The sequence below is a fragment of the Somniosus microcephalus genome, chromosome 24 (assembly GCF_052327205.1).
Source record: "Somniosus microcephalus isolate GS21.2 chromosome 24, FLI_Smic_1.0, whole genome shotgun sequence".
Taxonomy (NCBI): Eukaryota; Metazoa; Chordata; class Chondrichthyes; order Squaliformes; family Somniosidae; genus Somniosus; species Somniosus microcephalus.
This window is the reverse complement of record NC_141010.1, coordinates 18,450,161-18,471,874: the sequence shown is the minus strand read 5'-3', so window position 1 is coordinate 18,471,874 and position 21,714 is coordinate 18,450,161. Positions and strand designations below refer to the sequence as shown.

Sequence of the window (21,714 nt, the reverse complement as noted above, 5' to 3'; positions counted from 1 at the left end):
TGCATCTAGTCTGTCTAGTCCTGTTAGAATTTTATAAGTTTCAATGAAATTCCCTCTCATTCTTCTAAACTCTAGCGAATATAAGCCTAATTGACTCAATCTCTCTTCATACGTCATTCCTGCCATCCCAGGTATCAGTCTGGTGAATCTTCGCTGCACTCCCTCCATGGCAAGAACATCCTTCCTCAGATAAGGCGACCAAAACTGTACACAATACTCAAGGTGTGGTCTCACCAAGGCCCTGTACAACTGCAGCAAGACATCCTTGCTCCTGTACGCGAATCCTCTCGCTACGAAGGCCAACATACCATTTGCCTTCTTAACCGCCTGCTGCACCTGCATGCTTACCGTCAGCGACTGGTGCACAAGGACACCCAGGTCTCGTTGCACTTCCTCTTTTCTCAATCTATTGCCATTCAGATAATAATCTGTCTTCCTGTTTTTGCCACCAAAGTGGATAACCTCGCATTTATCCACATTATACTGCATCTGCCATGCATCTGCCCAATCACCCAACCTGTCCAAATCATACTGGAGTTTCTCTGCATCCTCCTCACAGCATACATGCCCACCCAGCTTTGTGTCGTCTGCAAACTTGGAGATATTACATCTCGTTCCCTCGTCTAGATCATTAATATATATTGTGAATAGCTGGGATCCTAGCACCAATCTCTGTGGTACCCCACTAGTCACTGCCTGCCATTTGGAAAAAACCCGTTTATTCCAACTCTTTGCTTCCTGTCTGCTAACCAGTTCTCTATCCAAGTCAGTACCTTACCCCCAATCCCATGTGTTTTAACTTTGCACGCCAATCTCTTATGTGGGACCTTATCAAAAGCCTTCTGAAAGTCCAAATACACCACATCCACTGGTTCTCCCTTATCTATTCTACCAGTTACATCCTCAAAAAACTTTGGTAGATTAGTCAAGCATGATTTACCTTTTGTAAATCCATGTTGACTTTTTCCGATCCTGTCACTGTTTTCCAAGTGCTCTGCTATTACATCTTTTATAATGGACTCTAGCATTTCCCCCACTACCGATGTCAGGCTTACCGGTCTATAATTCCCCGTTTTCTCTCTACCACCTTTTTTAAATAGTGGGGTTACATTAGTTCCATGTTCTTTTGACTGTTTAAAGTGGGCATTGACTGAAATTATTGTATTTTCATCAACTGACTTAAAATTAGAACTAACTTTCTTACAAAAGTTTAAAACTGAAGTAAGATGAAGAGTAGAGACTAAAAATTGAAATAAAAATTATTTCTCACACTGTAAATAACTCCAGTCAGTTGTAGATATTGGAAATGGGAAATAAATGACTTGTTTCACTGTCATCCACGCTCTAGTTTGTTACTCCCTGTTGCCTTGTAGTTGTGTGAAAAAAAAATTTTGAAACTTAAATTTAAAAAAATTCCTGCAGAGACTAGAATAAAAATATGGAAAAAAAAACTAAATTTTGGACTAAGCTTTTTCCATGACATATTTGAAAACTAAATGCCTGACCAAAACTAAGACTATTTTTTCCCCACAGACCGTAAGTGAAATAAGACTAAAACTCGTCCCGAGATGAGACTAAAACAGAAATTTAAATAGTTGCTGTTGTGCATTTTCTGTTTTTATCCCATGCTAATTATCACATTTTTTCATTTTGTTTTAGCAAACACCAATCGCTTTAATTTGTGACTGTGGAAACGATGAAATTGCTCAGATGGACTACTGATAAAATGTGAGGCTGCCCGTGTCCTAACCCGCACCAAGTCCTGTTTACCCACCATCCCTGTGCTCGCTGACCTACACTGGCTCCTGGTCCAGCAACGCCTCGATTTCAAAATTCTCATCCTTGCTTACAAATCCCTTCATGGCCTCACCCCTCCCTATCTCTGTAACCTCCTCCAGCCCTTCAGACGCTCCTTAAAACCTACCTCTTACTATCCTAATTTCTCCTTATGTGAATCGGGGTCAAATAATTTTTGATAACGCTCCTGTGAAGCGCCTCAGGACATTTTACTATGTTAAAGGTGCTATATAAATGCAAGTTGTTGTTGCTGCTCGTTTGTCTGGCTACATTGAATATTATATTACCGAGATTCATGTAACGACTATCACTGAAATATTATCGGTGGTTTCCATTGCAATGAATTTGCAAATTGTTTTTTTTTTAAAGCGCATATATAATTTATTGTGATTTTGATTGTCATTCATAATACAATAGAATTAAATAGATATTAGAACAGAGAAGCAGGCCATTCAGCTGGCACTGCTCCTGGTAGGCTGATGGGGCGGAAGTAACATTTTGTGCGTGTTTAAAATCGGCTACGACTATTATATTGGGTTATAAACAACGTTCTCATTAATTTTCTTTTAAGGTGCACAGGCCCTTTAAGGGGCTGCGCGGCCCATTTAAAATACAGCGCTTGCGCGGTTTTTCCCTTTGAAAAGCCGGCGAGCTGGCTGCACGGGAGGCCCAGAGAGCTGCGCAGACGTGAAGCTTAAAGGGAACATTGGTTATAAAGTGTTTTTTTGTTGCAGTAGGATCATGAATAACAGTCTCCACCATTTGTCCACCCAAATCACAGGCTCTCAAGTATAACCGGTGAAATGATAGTCATAAAAAAGTTAAATCTAGGCTAAATAGTTTGGGCAATAGGCCGTCAGATACTTATGAATGAAGTTTCCCCTCCCCTGATTGGCTGAACAGTGCTCACCTGATCCCAGCCGGCACATCGCACTAACTACGCCGCTGGGTCAGGTTAGCACAGCGCACCGACAGCTGAACCTGGCCTGTGAAAGGAAATCCACTGCGGGCCAGGTTTCAGATGTCGGCGCACAGGGTGAGCGCACATCGGGGGCTTGCACGCGCGGCAAGCCCCCGACACCAAGTTCTGGGCCGTTATTTTTTATAGTGCAGATCAATTCACTGCAATTACTGTTGAGTTGGAAGGCAACAGCCGAGAATGGCCAGTGAAAAATGTATTTCCCTCACTATCCAGGATAGGAGGGGAGCCATCAGCACTCACATCCCTTCAGGAATTTCTGAATTAACATTTACCAGTAGCTTTTCAAGTCGAACAGAATCTCCATCAATCTGTTAGCTGATGTAATCAACATGTTTTTATTTTGGTTTGTTTTTCATGCTGTCAGGTAATCAGCTGGAGCAATGGCCACTGAACTCACACCTCAGGTTGACAGACGTGGTTCCCGAGTTGCGTGAATCCCGTGGCCATGCAGGGAAATTTAAAAAGTAAGTGAAAAAAGGCTCTTCTTCCTGTAAACTACCTGATAATGATTTCAATTAGGTCGCTCGCCGCTGCCGGTCAGGTCAGCTCCGTGATGACAGACGCTCCTGGGGGAAAGGCGTGTGGGAGCAAGACGACAGCGGGTTCCCGACCCACTCCTAAAAATAACAACTTTCCCACTCGACCCGCCACCGATCTCTCCCGCTACCACCTGGAAAATTCAGCCCCAGATATCTGTTGTCTACTGAATAATGAAGGATGAATTAAACCCATACTCAGTCCCCACAGGATTCTTCCTTACCCCCTTCCCTGCTGCACTAAAATCAAACACTGAAAACTCAATGCTAAAAATATAAAGCCTTTGTCGCTGTATCTAATTACACTCAGCATCCTAACTGCAGGAAACCTCGTAGTAGGATCGACAGAATGGCAGCATTCATACGCTGTTTTTGCCACCATTTATTTAAAGAATCGACAGATTCATAATTCAGAGCATCTCAAATGGGCTAAATTCAAGTATTCAACAGATTAACCCAAACTTTCCCGCTTGAAATTCCACTTGTTTCATCCCTAAAGTGCGTTGCAGAGTTCTCAGTGTTCCTGTCATTTACATCTGCACTGTGTCTGTGTCTTAGTCTTAAACAGGGGAAATTGTGCAGTGGCTAAGGATGGTCAGGCTCTCTCCACCCCGCTGAGGAGAGCTCCAAATCAGCTCTGCCTTTACAGATGGACGCAGACTCGATGGGCCGAATGGCCTCCTGTGCTGGACTATTCAATGATTTTGTGCTTCAATGGTCATTTTGCTCTTTCCTTTTATCATGACCTAGCCCCTTGGAGGTTAAGCTTTTGCTGTGCCAGCCATTGAGCTTTCAACCACCTTTCAAAGCAATGCCAATGTAGTCGCTTTAAAAATAACTTTAATTTAATATATGAAGAAATGATAATTACATCACTTTTATTTGAATCCTGATGTTTGATGTGTTGTCAGGTGCCCTTCAAGATTGATTAAAGCATATCTGAAGGAGCTTTAAGGTATCCAATTATATTAGAAAGAGCAGAGAACTTAACCACAGGCATTCTGTGGGAATATGTTACAAATATCAAAGTATTCAGTTACGGTTTTTTAAAATAAAATTAAAGCACAGAACAAAGAATAAACATCTTAAAGTTGTGATTGAACAGCAATCATGAAAAGTAGTGCATTATAATTAAAGATAGTCTGCTTGATTGAGGACAAGGTCACTGATCAAGGCTTCCAATCAAACTGGAAATTCTCAATTGCATCCCACTTTATTTCTGCCTGCCCATCATTGCTGAAAATCAAACGCAGAACGGTGGAAATAATTATATAGTTTGGAGACTGTGATCCAAAAAAAAAACAGCAGCTGAAAATATTAAAGATTGATTCACTTGCCCGACAACTGAACTGGTTGCTCATTGCTTGCTGGCAGAGGACAGATACAAGGTGCAGTTCTCCATTTTAAACAGACCCAGGGTTGGAATTATTTTTAAAAGGGAACACTGAGGGAAAAACACAATTACCAAGGCTTACACATAATCCCCGATTGCCCTGAGTGTAGAATTAAAAAAAAACGCCAGTGTTTGAAATGCAAAATTAATTGTTTCCATATCTGCAGAGAATCACCAATATATTCCAAGCTGGAAGCTACCACCTTCCAAGCAATTTGCATCAATCTTTGCTTAGCAATACCTTAGTTGAGTTAAATGGATATGGTAACATAGTGGTTATCTTACTGGACTAGTAATCCAGAGATCTGGACTAATGATTATGGGAGCGATTTTGCCAGCCCTGGGGAGGCAGGTATGGAAGTGGGACTGCTGGGAAAATGGCAGAATCTGGGAGCGGGTACCCATTCCGCCCCCAACCTGCCTCCATGCCATCTTCCCGGGAGGCGGGTACCCGACCCATGCTGGGAGTCACCTCCTCGAGGCGGGAAGTGGATTAGTGCCAATTAGCTGCCTATTAACAGGTAGTTAACAGGCAGCATTTTGGCTAATCCCTATTTTGCCACCTAAAGTGTGGGCTTCCCGACGGCTCCGAACCTCGCCAGGGTCAGCGAAGCGAGCCGTGGATCTGCGGGGGTCGGAGGGGCCGAAAAGTGTGCTGTGCAGGTGAGTGATGAGTGCAAGTGTGGAGAGGTAAGTGTATGAGGTGAGTGTAGAGTGTTTCAATAAGATAATTTACCTTTGCTTCTTCCTCCAGGCTTCATCCCTTTAGGCTGCGGAGCTGCCTCATCTCCATGGCAGAGAAAGCAGAATGGCCGCTGCGTTCTTAAATGCATCAGCCTTCTGCTTTCTGCTCAGGAAGGCTTTCTAATTGAGTCTTGAGTAAAGACTCAACTTAGAAGACAGATTGTCAGTGTTTGACAGCTTCACAGAGCTGTCAAACGATGACAATTTATCTGTCAAAAATTTTTGACAGATGAAACGTCATACCCTGACGTTCTCTGTCACCGGCTTCCCCTTAATTGACCTGCTAAACCCACTGGGCGGGTTTAATAAGGTCAATCAAGGGAAAATAGCGTGGGTTGGCCAGAAGTCGATGGAGGTGGGACTAAAACCCGACAAGCAGCAGTCCCGCCTCCATCATGTCCCCATTGGCAAAATCACCCCCTATGTTACTGGACTAGTAATCCAGAGATCTGGACTAATGATCCAGAGACATGAGTTAAAATACCACCACAGCAGTTGAGGAATTTACATTCAGTTAAATAAATCTGCAATAATAATAAAAAAAGCTAGTATCACTGATGGATTGTCGTAAAAACCCATCTGGTTCACTAATGTTCTTTAGGGAAGGAAATCTGCCGTCCTTACCCGGTCTGGCCTCTATGTGACTCCAGACCCACAGCAATGTGGTTGACTCTTAACTGCCCTCTGAAATGGCTCAGCAAGCCACTCACCACCTCCTTCTCAAGGGCAATTAGGGAATGGGCAATAAATGCTGGCCTTGCCAGCGATGTCCTCATCCCGTGAATGAATTAAAAAAAAATCCAATAGGAGTATCTCTCTTTCATTTTACTTCAGACAGGCAAAGATATTTCACTCAACATTTTTTTTTATCCTTCTCTCTGCTCCAGAAGACACAGTAAAATAATAGCTCATACGTAACATCCACCTGCGAAGGATGCTGGGGAATAATTTTAGTCTTCATCCCTAATTTTCCTGCTTCTTTTATTGTCAGCATCACCAACACTTGTGACGTTCCTGTAGTTGACAACAGCTTCCTTAATCCACACTCTTCATGTGGCAAATTCAGACAAGTAGAAAGCTATGTTTAATTATTAGTGCTGAATAAACTTTTACAAATCATAGGATTCACAAGTGAGTTGTGAGTTTTGGCGAAGCTCATTTCTCATTTTCAGCGTCACTTTAAAGTGAGGCACTGAGGTTCATTATCTTATTGGAAAAATCCTAGTGATTCTAATATGTTTTATCATTGTGCCAATATGCTGCTTGTGTGACACTCTTAATTCATGGCTTCAAATTGCTTCCATCCCTACTCCCTTCAGACCCATAACCATTAGTACTTTGCCCTGATGTTGGATCGGATTTTGTGGTCACTGGCACTTGCCCATAGACTTTCTTTGGGCTTTTGCACTGGAAGTTCCTCTCAGCCAAACAGCCAAAAAGCACAGCGCCCTCTACAGGGCATCTGGGTGTGTGTGTGACCAGGGCAAGCAACCATGTATCTCCTTAACCAATCAGATTGAGGAATCATTAATGAGCAGCGTAGAGTCCGAACCAGGAAATGTCAGTTAGAATACTAAATGTAATGTCAAATCAGGTACAGAAAGGGAAAGAAGGATTGGATTAAGAGAGATAAAAGACAGAAAGAAAAAGTAAAAATAATATAATTTTTTTAATCTCCAACAATAATTAAAATCAGAAGGAATGAGACTCCAAACTTGTAAAAGTTAATTTTCAGTGCCAGAGAGCTTGTTTGGCAGCAATTAAGACTTATCACACCGTTAAAAGGGTACTTACACTGAAATGGACAAGTCCTAACTTTTTCAGGAGAATTTATTCCATGTCTATGAGGTAAGTACAGCAACTTTACACCGTTCAATGTATTTGAATGGCGAGTCTCTCGGTGTCGGAGGAGCAGGGCATTTTGGTCAGCAACGCCTTGATTTCCGTGTTGCTGTCCGATTTCCACTGTTAGCTATTATAATATATTAAATAACACTTTTTTTTTACCGTAAAACCCAGCCCATTGTATAGCTCAAAATTAGGAAGGATAAAGTTTAGGATTGTACTGCTAGGTGTTTTTCCACAGTTCAAGCTGGACATGCTATCAAAATGTCACCCACCCACCATTGTGTTTTACTCAAGTCCTAGTGCAAACAGTGTGTAATAGCGCCCTTCAGATCAGAAATATCGACAAGAGTAGAGTTCTCCTTTAGGAAGACCTGATTGCACACTTGTCCCCATCATTAACAGTTTTATTGAACTGCACCTATTGTATACTTTTCCTGCTGAATGCCATAAAGAGACAAAATCTAACTTTTAGCCAATGTAAGCAGACAGTTGAGCAAGCTAAATACAGGTCAGTGGCATCGCCGAGACATTTACTCCCAATGTAATTATAGCTTGTTTCAGTAAAGGGTTCTTTTTTTTTTACTATTTTACTTTCTCACAAATAACTTGTAACCAGATGCTGGAACGAAATAGCTGCTCTCTGATTCAATAAACACTCCACGAAACCGCCATTGCCTACCGACATTGAAAAATAAGCACCCTTTCTTCCATTTTAATGTCCATATGATACATTTTTTGCATGTTCCTTTTTTATATTTGATATTTGCATTGAACGTCTGCCATTAATACTACCAAAAGAAAACATACGTTAGTGCAAGGCCACCCCAACTGTGGCATATGGGATAATCCTATTCCTCAAGCTCAGGCAACTCAGTTAGATTTACACTTGTATTTCTTATTTGCTTGTTTTAACTTCTTTGAATTTCATGGGCCCGGTGGTTTGCAAAGCATTCCTAGTGCTGTTGCCTCATTGGTGGGTAAATCCTAAAATCAGTATCTGAATTCTGAAATACATGCAAATTAATGGGACTATTGATTTAAACTTTGTGTGTGTCCCACGAGGCTCCGTGGTATGTATCCAACTGGTCGTTGAAGATAAAAAGCCTAGACACTCCTGCATTAGTGTGTAACAGATTTGATCATCGGGCTGAATTTTGCCGGCGCTCAGAGTGCGGGTTTGGAGGCGGGTCCACTGTCAAAATCACAAAGATTGACAGCGGGTCGGTATCCCGCTGTAAACCCGCCTCCTTGTCAGTTTCCCAATTGTCGGGTCTGTCATCCCTGAATAGACCCGACACCAAGCGGCGGGTCAGCCAATTTTAAAAGCTTATTAAAAGGTAGTTAAGAACCATTTTCCCATGTACTTATCATTTTCCCAGGTTTTCAACGAGGTTCCCGGAGAGAGTCTATCACGTCAGGTAAGTATGTCGGGTTCTCAATGACTGTGGATTGCTGTGAATAGGTGAAAGCTGCAAAAGTGGTCTAAAACCTACCATTTCACAGCTGGTCACTTCCCTATCTGAGAAGCTGGAGCATTAATGATTTGAAGCCCACTTTTAAGCTTTATGCACTTTTGAAGTGTTTGGAGTAATCTCTCTATCCACTGTCACCTCCTTGGAACAACCTATCTCACCATTGACAGATTACTTCTGTCATCTCAACCTTACCTGCCATCTATTCCATCAGCATCGGTGACCTTGAAAAAATCTCACCTTGGTCCTCAGAATCCCAACACGATCAGCACCAACACCAGCATCACCGGGCACACCAGTAGCACCAACATCCACACCAACCTTCTCTGTAATCAACTGATGCTGCACTGGACACAGGACATCATCACCTGATCACATTGCTGCCCGGGATGCCAGCGATGGCCTCACCATGTCCAGATTTGCTTCACTTAACACTGTGCACCCTGGCTGCCACATGATGTATCAGGTTGGCACCACCCCACACCAGCACCATAAAGGATCCCTACAATATCCAAGCCATTCCTTTCACACTCATCACCATTGGTGGCGGTCCGGGGGGGACGTTATGTCTCACCATTCACTGGAACTCACTAAGACACTTTCAAAGGCGCACACAAATCTGTCCAAGAAGGCAAAGTGGTGACAATAAAGATTTCAATGCTTGACAACACATTAACAGAAAGTTTACATGAACATTGGCTAAAACACCCAAGTGCCTACCCTTGTGTGTTGTTAGTTGGTATGATTGCACTAGGATGAGGGTGAGTGTGAGGGGTGGCTAGTGAGATGGGGAAGTGATAATGTAGATAGCGCGGGATGGGTGGAGGTGCAAGGTAAGTTGGTCTGAGTAAAGATGTGCAGGAGTAGGGTAGGGGAGGCAGAGTGATGGGGATGTGATGAGTGGCACAGCAGGATGAGGTTGAGTGTGGCTTTGCAGTAATGTTTCGTGATCTACTGAGATCATTGAAAGGTCTGAGCCACTGCAGCCTGGTCCTCCTGATGACATCCCTGCTTGTGCCCTCCTGGACAATGTGCAACCAGGCTGCGTTGGTGTCCTGGGGAGGTCTCTTCCACCCATTGGAAGGGAAGAGAACCTCCCTGCGTGCTGTGACTCCCTCCATAAGCATGTAGAGGGAGTCATGGGAGAGCCTGGGTGGAGCCGTGCACCTTTGTGCAGTGCTTGTCAGTGTTTGCAGCACCTCAATGCTGCAGAACACTGACAGCACAAATGTCAAAATCAATTTGGACATGGCCCCTTTAAGGAAACCGGCTGATGACGCATCTTCAAATGACATCATCAGACTCGCTTCCTGTTAATTGGCTGGGAAGCTCGCAGGGCGGGGCTTAACAAGCCCAATCAGGGGCAAAATCACTTGGAGGCCGGGATCGAGACAGGTGCGAAGTCCCCACACACCCCGGACCCGCCGAGGTTGGAAAAATCCAGCCCGATGCTTCAGCCAGCACAGATGCGTTGGAGGACTGGGTGGCACAGTGACCATTGACCTTTGAGACTTGGGTCTGAATCTAGCCCAGAGTGAATGGATCAAAGTCTAGTTGTAGGCATGCTCTTTGAAATGAGCTTGGGCAATCTCGATCCAGTTTCGAGTGGGCATGAGAATATTGCACAAAAACCATTGCAATGTGCGCTTAATTGGCAGTTTCTCTCAAATAGACCGTTAAGATGGACTAGCTAGTGTAGGAAGTTCAGTAGGTGTTCCTCTGCGGTTGAGGTATAGATTATGACATGTTATCTGCACAGTGTAGAAGAGGCTTTACACTACAACTAGCAGTGTGTTTGTGCCTAAAATGAGAAAATGTTCTATTTGCCTGAACTGAAATCCCTTATTTCACCCCCTCCCCCCAAAAAAGTTATATATGGCTAGTATTATTTCCCCTACTTTAGGCTTAGCAATAAAAATAACCTGATTGTAAGCTTATATTATTATTGTAACGCAGCCTGATGACTGTTAAATCTGTAGAAGAATTTCATATGTGCTTCCACTGTGTGTTTTAAACATTCTTATAGTTAATTTTCAAAAAATCCAATTGTCCCAAAGAAGTCTATCTAATAGATTTGGATTTGCAGTTAGATGTTGATTAATGTACCGTTGCTTTGCTAAGAAATGTGATTGGATCAGGATTACAGTACTGTAAAGTGCTGATAAAATAGTCATTTGCAAACCTTTGTACCGCAACACATTCAGTCTTCATTCATTTAATTGAAACAAAGCTAACAGAAAAGAGTCAAGAAGTGACTTATTTGATCTGAAATGGTCAGAGCTGGAAAGCTGTTGCTATCCAGTGACTTTAGGCATGGGATTCAATGTAATGAATGTGCTGAGCATTTTAAAAAGTACCAATAGCACAATTTTGTATTAGGTGTTATACTTGGATGGGTAGCTCCATACAATGGCGTGAATGGGAATGGTCTGGTGCATTGAAATTCTATATTTGGAACAAGTGTGCTTGTTTTAAGCTGACTGTAATATGCACTGTGCATGGAATTTACATAGCAGGGCAGTACACCCCTAACACTGTTGTTTCCTTCCTCAAAAATCTGTATCCAGGTTTGTCTGCAGTCTCAAGCTCCCTCACTATCATTCTGTACCATGTACATTGTGTACTGTATATTGCCATGTTAATGAATGCTAATGTACTATCAACATCGAATGATTGTAATAAAATATTTCTTTTAATACTGTAAACAACTATGAATTAATTAAAGTAGTTAGAGGCAATCACATATATATTTTGTACTCTTAAATGTACAATGGCTTCATCATAAGATATATATGTGAATGTACATTTTTTTTACAAATCAATAAAACAATGTTTAAAAACTTCGTTGAGGCTACTTTGCTCCTCGAACATAGAGTGCACTTCAGGCTGTTTTCCACATTTCAGAAATGCGATGTGTTAGCCTAACTGTTCTGTCAGGCTCATGAAAAGGTCGAGAGTTGCTAAATATATAAAGGTAAGTAAATCCCACCTCAGTAGCTAGTTTAGCACAATTAATGACAGCTGCAATAGAAATCCTGAATCGTCCTCACCCTGTACAAGAAGGCGGGGCAGGTGTATGTGCAGCGTACCTGCTGTTTCATGTGAGTTTAGACGTAATGTTTGTTGGTCAAACTCCATGACATAAGCCAGGTTCTACATCTGATCTATTTATGTAGTTGTCATTCGTAAATGGTCAGAAGTGATATTCTGACTTGTTATTTCTCTTAAACAAGGATGTCTTGCTGCAGTTGTACAGGGCCTTGGTGAGACCACACCTTGAGTATTGTGTGCAGTTTTGATCGCTTTCACAGAATCACAGAAACCCCACAGTGCAGATAGAGGCCATTTCGGCCCATCGAGCCTGCACCGACACATATCCCACCCGATCCCCGTAACCCCTACACCAACACCAATCATATCCCACCCTACCCCTGTAACCCCACGTATTTAATCCCCCTAACACTAAGGGTCAATTTATCATAGCCAATCAACCTAACCCGCACATCTTTGGACTGTGGGAGGAAACCAGAGCACCCGGAGAAAACCCACGCAAACACGGGGAGAATGTGCAAACTCCACACAGACAGTCGCCTGAGGCCGGATTCGAACCCGGGTCCCTGGTGCTGTGAGGCAACAGTGCTAACCACTATGCCACCGTGCTGCCTGCTTTATCTGAGGAAGGATGTTCTTGCCATGGAGGGAATGCAGCGAAGATTCACCAGACTGATACCTGGGATGGCAGGAATGATGTAAGAGGAGAGATTGGGTCGATTGGGCTTATACTCGCTGGAGTTTAGAAGAATGAGAGGGGATCTCATTGAAACTTATAAAATTCTAACAGGACTAGACAGACTAGATGCAGGAAGGATGTTCCTGATGGCCGGGGAGTCCAGAACCAGGGGTCACAGTCTAAGGATAAGGGGTAAGCCATTTAGGACAGAGATGAGGAGGAATTTCTTCACCCAGAGAGTGGTGAACCTGTGGAATTCTCTACCATAGAAGGCAGTAGAGGCCAATTCATTAAATATATTCAAGAAGGAGTTAGATATATTTCTTAAGGCTAAAGGGATCAAGGGATATGGGGAGAAGGCAGGGACAGGGTACTGAATTTGGATGATCAGCTATGATCTCATTGAATGGCGGAGCAGGCTCGAGGGACCGAATGGCCTACTCCTGCTCCTATCTTCTAGTTTCTATGTTTCTATGTTTAAAGGTGCAATAATGATATCCAGTGCAAAAAAAAAGTATAATTTCCTTCTACAGATGCCCTTGGTCACTGCACTGAGACGCTGGAAACAGCAAGAAATGCTGCAATTCTCCCAAACATTGCTGTTCCTGGTAATTGTATGAGTATGTCACAGTTATAAACTTTTTTTCTTGGAGAGCAGATAGCCAGTAGTGTCATGTGTCACTAATCTAATGACATCATGCATAAATGGCACAATGATAGATTTAAAAGCATCATTGTATCCATGTATTTGTAAACCAGTGAAAAAAGATTGTTCCAACAGTTTTCATTAATGGTCATTATAATCCTTTAATGACACCATCATTAAACACCAACAGTATTGGACACAATGACTAATGCTGGTACAGTTGCTGTTAGTTATGAAAAAGGATCTAAATCTGAATAAAACCATGCCAAAGCTCCCCCAATGGCCTAGTGGTGTCTATTGCAGGGTGAACATCTCCCTAACGTGACTTTAGGACAATTGAAACAAAAATTGAAAACTCAGAAGTGCCATTATTACTCCTCACATCTTTGATAGACCAATACTTTGATAGGAGCTATTCATATTGACATTCAACAGATCAGTATAGAAACCAGTGGGTTAACACCACCATTAAAACAGTAGACAGAGGAATGTCATGAACAGGTGTCTTTGATGCATTTGTACGCTGATATTATAAAGAGTCATTTCTGGGGTTTATTTTTTAGCAAATGCACCCAGATTTCCCCGACCATCACAGAGCTAACCACCAACGTGACGGACAACTGCTGATGTTAAATTTTCGCAAATACGTGTGGGACCACCAACACCACGGTGCAGTCTCAAATGTTTAAGACTCCGAAAGCATTGGAACTCTTAATCTATTGACACCCTAGTAAGCGAGTTCACGCATTGGCACCCAACCAACAACAGCGCAGAATGCAGCTGCAATCAGCGCATAAATTAAAACTTCTGGAGGTCGATGATAACATCTCTCGGTTACATTTTCAGTTTTGTCACATAAAAGGATTCGTTAAATTGTGTTTTTAATTCAAAAACTGATTGGTATTAGAAGCCCTGTGCTTTGTGAGCAGGCAAGTGATTTGTTGGAGCAAGTGATTTGTTATCACCATGATCAGCTCCGCAATCAGCATCTTCACCACCACCAGAGCTTTTCATACAAAATTGCAGTACTCAAGCAGCAGTCGCACTATGCATAGTTAGTACAGAGATTTTCGGGTTTGGTTATGGGATGTCGCACTGTGTTAAATCACTTGTGCTATTTATGGGCAAGCCTTGCTTTGCACCTGTTTGAATGTGTGCAAAGGTAAAAAGGTTTCAACATTTGGAATGGAGAACATTCGGGAGGTGAGAGGTGGGTACAGCTGACAATGAAATGGATTGTAATAGCAAAGGGGGTTGAAATAACATTTGCTTCAAATAGTCTGTTGGAGGTTTAATATAATCAGCAAAGACATCTGCTCATCTGCAGCCATTTTAACCGTTTGAGATCCGAGTTCAGTTGTGAACCATCAACCAACGTTTGAAAGTAAAACATTCTGATTGGGTGAGTGCAGTTCTTTCAAACTTAATGAAGGCCCGATGATGCAATACTTTTAACATGTGATGGAGTGTCAACCAATCAAACCCCTTCAGCTTGTTGTTGGTGGCAACAGAAAATACTCTGTTGGCGAGCGGTATATTGTTTGAACTGAAGTGGCATCTTCTGATCAGTGGAGAGGACCAGAAAAATAAGGCAATGGTTGGAATTTTGATCAACCAGTAATAATAATGGACTCGAGCTGCTCTGTAGCAAAGAACTGAAGGCTGCAGGACATAATCAGCAACATTATTCTTCAGTTGACCTGCCTGCTCTCAGTCCTGCAGTACAGAACATGCAGTCTCCAATGTTAATCCCTTGTTTTTCTTATCGTACATTTTAAAATTGTAAACTGACATTTCTCAACTAAGCTGGAGGTTATGCTTAGCAACCAAAGGAGGCAGTGGGCAGGACTGGGGTGAAGGATGGGGGAGAACTCAGCACCACTGCAAGCGTTTGAACAGAGGTTTGTGAGCGATGTGCTCAGATACAGTGAAGGAAGTTTTTTTTAATCCGTTCATGGGATGTGGGCGTCGCTGGCAAGGCCAGCATTTATCGCCCATCCCTAATTGCCCTTTGAGAAGGTGGTGGTGAGCCACCTTCTTGAACCGCTGCAGTCCGTGTGGTGAAGGTACTCACACAGTGCTGTTGGGGAGGGAGTTCCAGGATTTTGACCCAGTGTCGATGAAGGATCGGCGCTATATTTCCAAGTCAGGATGGTGTGTGACTTGGAGAGGAACTTGGAGGTGATGATGTTCCCATGCACCTGCTGCACTTGTCATTCTAGGTGGTAGATGTTGCAGGTTTGGGAGGTGCTGTCGAAGGTCACGGGTAATTTTAATTGGTTCTGGAAAAATACATATGAGTAAATTCCAAGTGTGGAGCTTTGCTAGATGGGAGGGCAAATCGAGATAGGACAATAAAGGCCAATTCTCTGCTCTGCACTCCTGTCTGGTGAGGCATTGCGCCGGGAATGGAGTTTCACTGAATTTACCCTACAATGGTTTCCCTACCCATTGCCGGTAAAATAAAAAGTGCATTCCCCTCAAATACCATGGGGGTTACATGAATAAATAAATCTATATATGTATCTGCAGTGGTTTGAGAAATATAAATCCCCCAGATGTGGTTGTTCCTGTCAAAATTACTTCAGACGAAGTTGAAAAGCTCGTGCTTTACCCTGTTTTGACGTCTTATGAAATTTAAACCATTCAAATTTGACACAGAAATTTGCATGTATACAAGTGTGACACCCAAAGTGTAGCAGATTAATCATGCACGAGATGGCTTTTATACATAAAAACTTGAATTTCACTTGCACAACACAAACGTACAGATAAGAAGAAAACAGAGCACGTTGGACATTTGAAATAAAAACAGAAAATGCCAGAAATCCACAGCAAGTTTTTCCAAGTTGTTCAGCCGTGGCTCAGTGGGTAGCACTCTCGCCTCTGAGTCAGGAGGTTGTGGGTTCAAGTCGCGCTCCAGAGACTTGAGCACATAAAGCTAGGCTGACACTCTAGTGCAGTACTGAGGTGCCGTCTTTCAGATGAGATGTTAAACCGAGGCCCCATCTGCTTTCTCAGGTGGATGTGAAAGATCCCGTGGCAGTATTTTGAAGAAGAGCAGGGGAGTTATCCTCGGTGTCCTGGCCAATATTCACCCCTCAATCAACATCACTAAAACAGATTATCAGATCATTATCACATCGCTGTTTGTGGGAGTTTGCTGTGTGCAAATTGGCTGCCGCGTTTCCTACATTACAACAGTGATTACTCTTCAAAAGTACTTCATTGGCTGTAAAGCGCTTTGGGTTGTCCAGTGGTTGTGAAAGGCGCTATATAAATGCAAGTCTTTATTTCTTTATGTTTGGAATCTTGAATGTAGACAAGGTTTCTGCCTCAACCACTAACCCTGGAAGTAAATTCCACAGTCTCACAACTATGTGTAAAGACATTTATCCTTCCCTCTGTTTTAAATCTCTTACTATTGATCTTGTATCTTTGGCAACTCCTTCTTGACCCCTCAACTACAGGAAACAGTTTGCTTCAAACTACCCGTTCATAAGGTGGATGGAAAATAGTGGGGGAGTGGTGGGAGATGCACAAGAGGCCAGTGTTGGAGGAACGGAGAGTTCCGGTGAGGTTGTAGGGCTGGAGGAGGTTGTAGAGATAGCGAGGGGCGAAGCCTTGAAGAGATTTAAATGCAAGGACGAGAATTTGAAATTGAAGCCATGGGGGACTGGGTGCCAATGTAGGTCTGCAAGGGCAGGCGTGATGGGTGAGGAGGACTCGGTGGGGGATAGGATACGGGCAGTGGAGTTTGGGATAAGCTGAAGTTTTCAGAGAATGGTGGAAAGGTGGTCGGCCAGGAGAGCATTAGAATAGTCAGGTCAGGAGGTGAGAAAGACATGAATGAAAGTTTCTGGGGCAGAGGCGGGCAATGTTACAGAGGTGGAAGTAGGCAATCTTTGTGGTGGAGAAGATAAAGAATTGGAAGCTCAGCTTGGGATTGAGGTTATAAATAGTCTGTTCTGCCTAAGACAGTGGCTGGGGAGGGAGATAGAATCAGTGGCATGGGTGTGGAGTTTGTGGCGAGGGCCAAAGGCGATGGCTTTGGTCTTCCCAATGTTGAACTGGCAGTAATGAAGGCTCATCCATACAGGTTGGAAAACTGGCGTTAGCTGCCATCCAGGGAGAGGTGCCAATTTTCCTCCCCGTCCCCATCCCCTGCCACCCCCAGAAAGAAGATTTTACATGCACCTCAGCCCTCTTTGTAAGGGGCTGAAAATATCAATTGGAAAAACTGCTAGGAACATAGGAACAAGAGGAGGCCATTCAGCCCCTCAAGGCTGCCCCGCCATTCAACGTGATCATGGCTGATCTGCAACCTAACTCCATATACCCGCCTTTGGCCCATATCCCTTAATACCTTTGGTTAACAAAAAGCTATCAATCTCCGATTTAAAATTAACAATTGACCCAGCATCAATTGCCGTTTGTGGAAGAGAGTTCCAAACTTCTACCACCCTTTGTGTGTAGAAGTGTTTCCTACTTTCACTCCTGAAAGGTCTGGCTCTAATTTTTAGACTATGCCCCCTAGTCCTAGACTCCCCAACCAGCGGAAATAGTTTCTCTCTATCTACCCTATCTGTTCCCCTTAATATTCTGAAAGCTTCGATCAGATCACCCCTTAACCTTCTAAATTCTAGGGAACACAACCCTAGTTTGTGTAATCTCTCCTTGTAACTTAACCCTTGAAGTCCGGGCATCATTCTGGTAAACCTACGCTGCACTCCCTCCAAGGCCAATATATCCTTCCTAAGGTGTGGTGCCCAGAACTGCTCCCAGTGCTCCAGGTGTGGTCTAACCAGGGCTTTGTACAGCTGCAGCATAACTTCCACCCCCTTGTATTCTAGTCCTCTAGATATAAAGGCCAGCATTCCATTAGCCTTTTTGATTATTTTCTGCACCTGTTCATGACATTTTAATGATCTATGTACCTGGACCCCCAAGTCTCTTTGGACCTCCACTGTTTTTAGCTTTTCACCATTTAGAAAGTACCCTGTTCTATACTTTTTAGGTCCAAAGTGGATGACCTCACATTTGCTTACATTGAAATCCATTTGCCACATTTGCTACCTGTCTTTGGGGGTTTAGGCCGCTACTTAGGCCTGGACTCTTAAGGTGGGCCCCACTCCTGCCAATCCTGAGGCCAGTATGTCCCTTCCGTCTCAGCGTACCAGCCTTCAAATGTGCCCTGACATTTTGCGATGCCAAGGTCGTGGGGCCTCCCGATGTAGGAAGTCCGTGCCCCTGGTCCCACCCTCTTCACGACACTGACCTTATGAGGGGCAGGTAGAGGCTCCTCCTCTTCCAAGGCCAATCAGGAACTCTGAGTGCAGGCTGGGGCTGCGCATATTCCAGGCCCCAACCTAGTCTGAGGCCTTTCTGCCGCACGCCTACCAGAGTTGCCAGGGATGTGATTCTTCAAACACAAGTACGAATCTGGGAAACCTGTGTAATAAAGATGGAATTTCACTTATTCAATCATCATAAACCAATGGTCCTAACAACCTATATTTGCCTTCATTCTGCCATCACCAAAAAAACCCAGATTATACTAGAGCATCTTCCAACCTGCTACTGCTCTTACCCACAGTGACCTGTTAACAGATCAATTATATCATTGATGATCTTCACTATCCAAGGGCTGAAAAACCACATGCAGCCCAGTAAACAACTAGATATAGCTTTAGTGATGGAACACATTATAAAGAATGAGAACTTGCTGGCAGAGACGCAAGATAGCAGTTAAATCCAGGGGTTCTGATGACACTGAAAAAGCTTTTCTTTCACAGTTCACATAATTAGAATCCCTTGATTCAATTACTACCTTACATCCAGCTGTTAGCTATCTATTATCCTGTACAAATTGCACTCATCACCTTTAACTTGAACACTTTGGGTATAAATTCCTGTCAAGTGAATGAATAATGTTATTCAAATGGATCATTTTGCTTTATTTACCTTTAAATTTGTAACTTTTCTGCTGTGTGTTTTTTTTTGGTAAAGAATGCTCGAGCTGAATTGAAGACAGTTTCTTCTTCTTAGGCAGTCGCTCGGAACCGAGGATGACTTGCTTCCACATTAAAAATGAGTTCGCAGGTGACTGATGAGTCCAATGCGGGACGTACAGTCTCTGTCACAGGTGGGGCAGACGGTGGTTGAAGGGGCGGGTGGGTGGGGTGCTTGGGTTGACGCGCACGCCTTCCACTGTTTGTGCTTTGCTTCCGCTTGCTCCCGGCGAAGAGACTCGAGGTGTTCGGCACCTTCCCGGATGCTTCTCCTCCACTTTGTGCGGTCTTGGGCATGGGATTCCCAGGTGTCGGTGGGGATGTTACACTTTTTCAAGGAGGCTTTGAGGGTGTCCTTGAAGCGTTTCCTCTGCCCACCTGGGGCTCTCTTGTCATGTCGGAGCTCCGAGTAGAGCACTTGTTTTGGGAGTCTCGTATCGGGCATGCGGATGATGTGACCTGTCCATTGGAGCTGATCGAGCGTGGTCAGAGCTTCGATGCTGGGGATGTTGGCCTGAGCGAGAACACTGACGTTGGTGCGCCTATCCTGCCAATGGATTTACAGCTATACTCACTACGGACTGGGTTGAGACAGACCATTTCATGTAGGACCCATGCAGTCGGCGGATAAAGAAGAATTTGGTCCTGTCATTGTCCTGGCCAATATTTATCCCTCAATCAACTGCACTAGAATCACAGAATGGTTACAGCGCAGAAGGAGGCCATTCGGCCCGTCGAGCCCGTGCCAGCTCTCTGCAAGAGCGCTTCAGCTAGTCCCACTCCCCCTCCCTTTCCCTGTAGCCCTCCAAAATGTTTTCCTTCAGGTGCTTATCCAATTCCCTTTTGAAAGCCATGATTGAGTCTGCCTCCACCACCCTCTCAGGCAGTGTATTCCAGATCCTAACCACTCGCTGCGTAAAAATGTTTTAACTTCCTAATACTTTAATTTCCTAATACTAAAAGCCAGATTATCTGGTCATTATCACATTGCTGTTTGTGGGACCTTGATGTGTGCAAATTGGCTGCTGCGCTTCCTATGTTACAATAATGACTACACTTCCAAAGTACCTCATTGACTGTAAAGCGCTATGGGGCATCCTATGGTTGTGAAAGGCATTTTTACAAATAGAAGGCTTTCTTTTTTCTTATTTTTTCTTTCATCAGTCTGGCTGTATTTGTATCTCAGCCCCACAGATGAAAGGCCCACTAAATTATTGTTATTTAAGTGGGTGCTGCCAGGTTTTGATTTTCCAGCAAGGTGCATTACGTTTGACTTGAAATGCTGTGAGATTCATTTCTGTTCAGCTTGAACACATAAACCAGTTTATATGCAGTTTGCTCAAGCATCTTGATTTCCTTCTATTCATTTCAGTGGCATTTTAATGCAAATCTCTGGACCGATTTATATTGCCAACCCCAGCAGTTTTCCCATAACGTTGTGACTTTAAAATCACTTCCTATGTGGAGATGTAAAATATATCCTGGTGTTGCTTAATCGGCACAAGAGGTGGCATTTTAATGCATTTATATCTGTGTGCCCAAGCCCAGGATCAGGAAGGTTAAAGAGGTTGTTTAGTCCCCAGACACAAGAGTGGCAGAAACAATAAATCAACACAAATTGGGAGTTCTAGAGTTTTTTCCTTTCGCTTTATGCTAAAGGAGCACTGGCAGAGTGGCACGTACACGTTAGTTCGAGGGCATGGCATGGAGCCGAATCCAGTGCCCTCCTTAAATGCTGACAAAATCGTAGCTGCTCCACGCCCTCCCCCCCCCGCAAACCCCCCCACATCCCCACTGTGGCAGCATGACATGAATATCACGGCAGCTTTGTTAATAGGAGAGATCGGACGGTCTGTTCAAGTGCTGCACACCTGCTGCGACTGCAATTCCGCAACAAAGTTCGCCTCACGACATGTAGCTTTGGATATCTGCAAGTAATAAAGTAAGATGACTCAGTCATGAACCAGTTGGATGCTGTAACGGCGGGAGCATTAGGGTAATTCTAGATGGATGAATGAAGGCGGGCTGAATGACCTTATCATGTGACCTTGCAATTACTGGGTAATAATGTCTTTTTTTTCATATTTAATGATTTTGGGGCTCTCTATCGAGAATTAGAAATACAATTTGACCTATTTGTAATTTTTTTAAATCCCTCTCCCTCAAGCTTTGGTGTGGAGATGCCGGAGATGATTTCAAATAAAACTGTTGGACTATAACCTGGTGTTGTGTGACTTCTTACATTTGTCCCTCAAGCTTGTTGCTTTTCCTCTTCTTCAGGCTTCCCCTGTGCCATTGTGTTACTCCAGGTTTCTGGAGCTCTTTCTATAACCAGTGCCCAGGAGTGCTGAAAGTGGGCTTCCCACCAGCTTTTCCCTCCATCCTTGCTGGGAAACACTCTCCTCACTGCCTCTCTCTGATGGCCTTAGGTGGAGAATTCAACCCCAGAGGAATCATGCAGGTAACCAGTCTAGCAAATCACTCCACTAATGTACTTGGTAGTAGCAAGCACACCTTAAATATAACCATAGCAAACATTTGTGTTCCCATAGCAA

General features: G+C 43.5%; 1 long non-coding RNA gene across 1 annotated transcript; it reads right to left on the bottom strand.

Annotated features, from left to right (window-relative positions):
- Positions 1–13,283: 13,283 nt before the first annotated feature.
- Positions 13,284–18,588, bottom strand: LOC147101097 (uncharacterized). The gene is made up of 2 exons (XR_015073494.1): positions 18,427–18,588; positions 13,284–16,262 (listed from the first exon to the last, which is right to left on the bottom strand). It is a non-coding gene; the product is annotated as an uncharacterized LOC147101097 (long non-coding RNA).
- Positions 18,589–21,714: the final 3,126 nt, after the last annotated feature.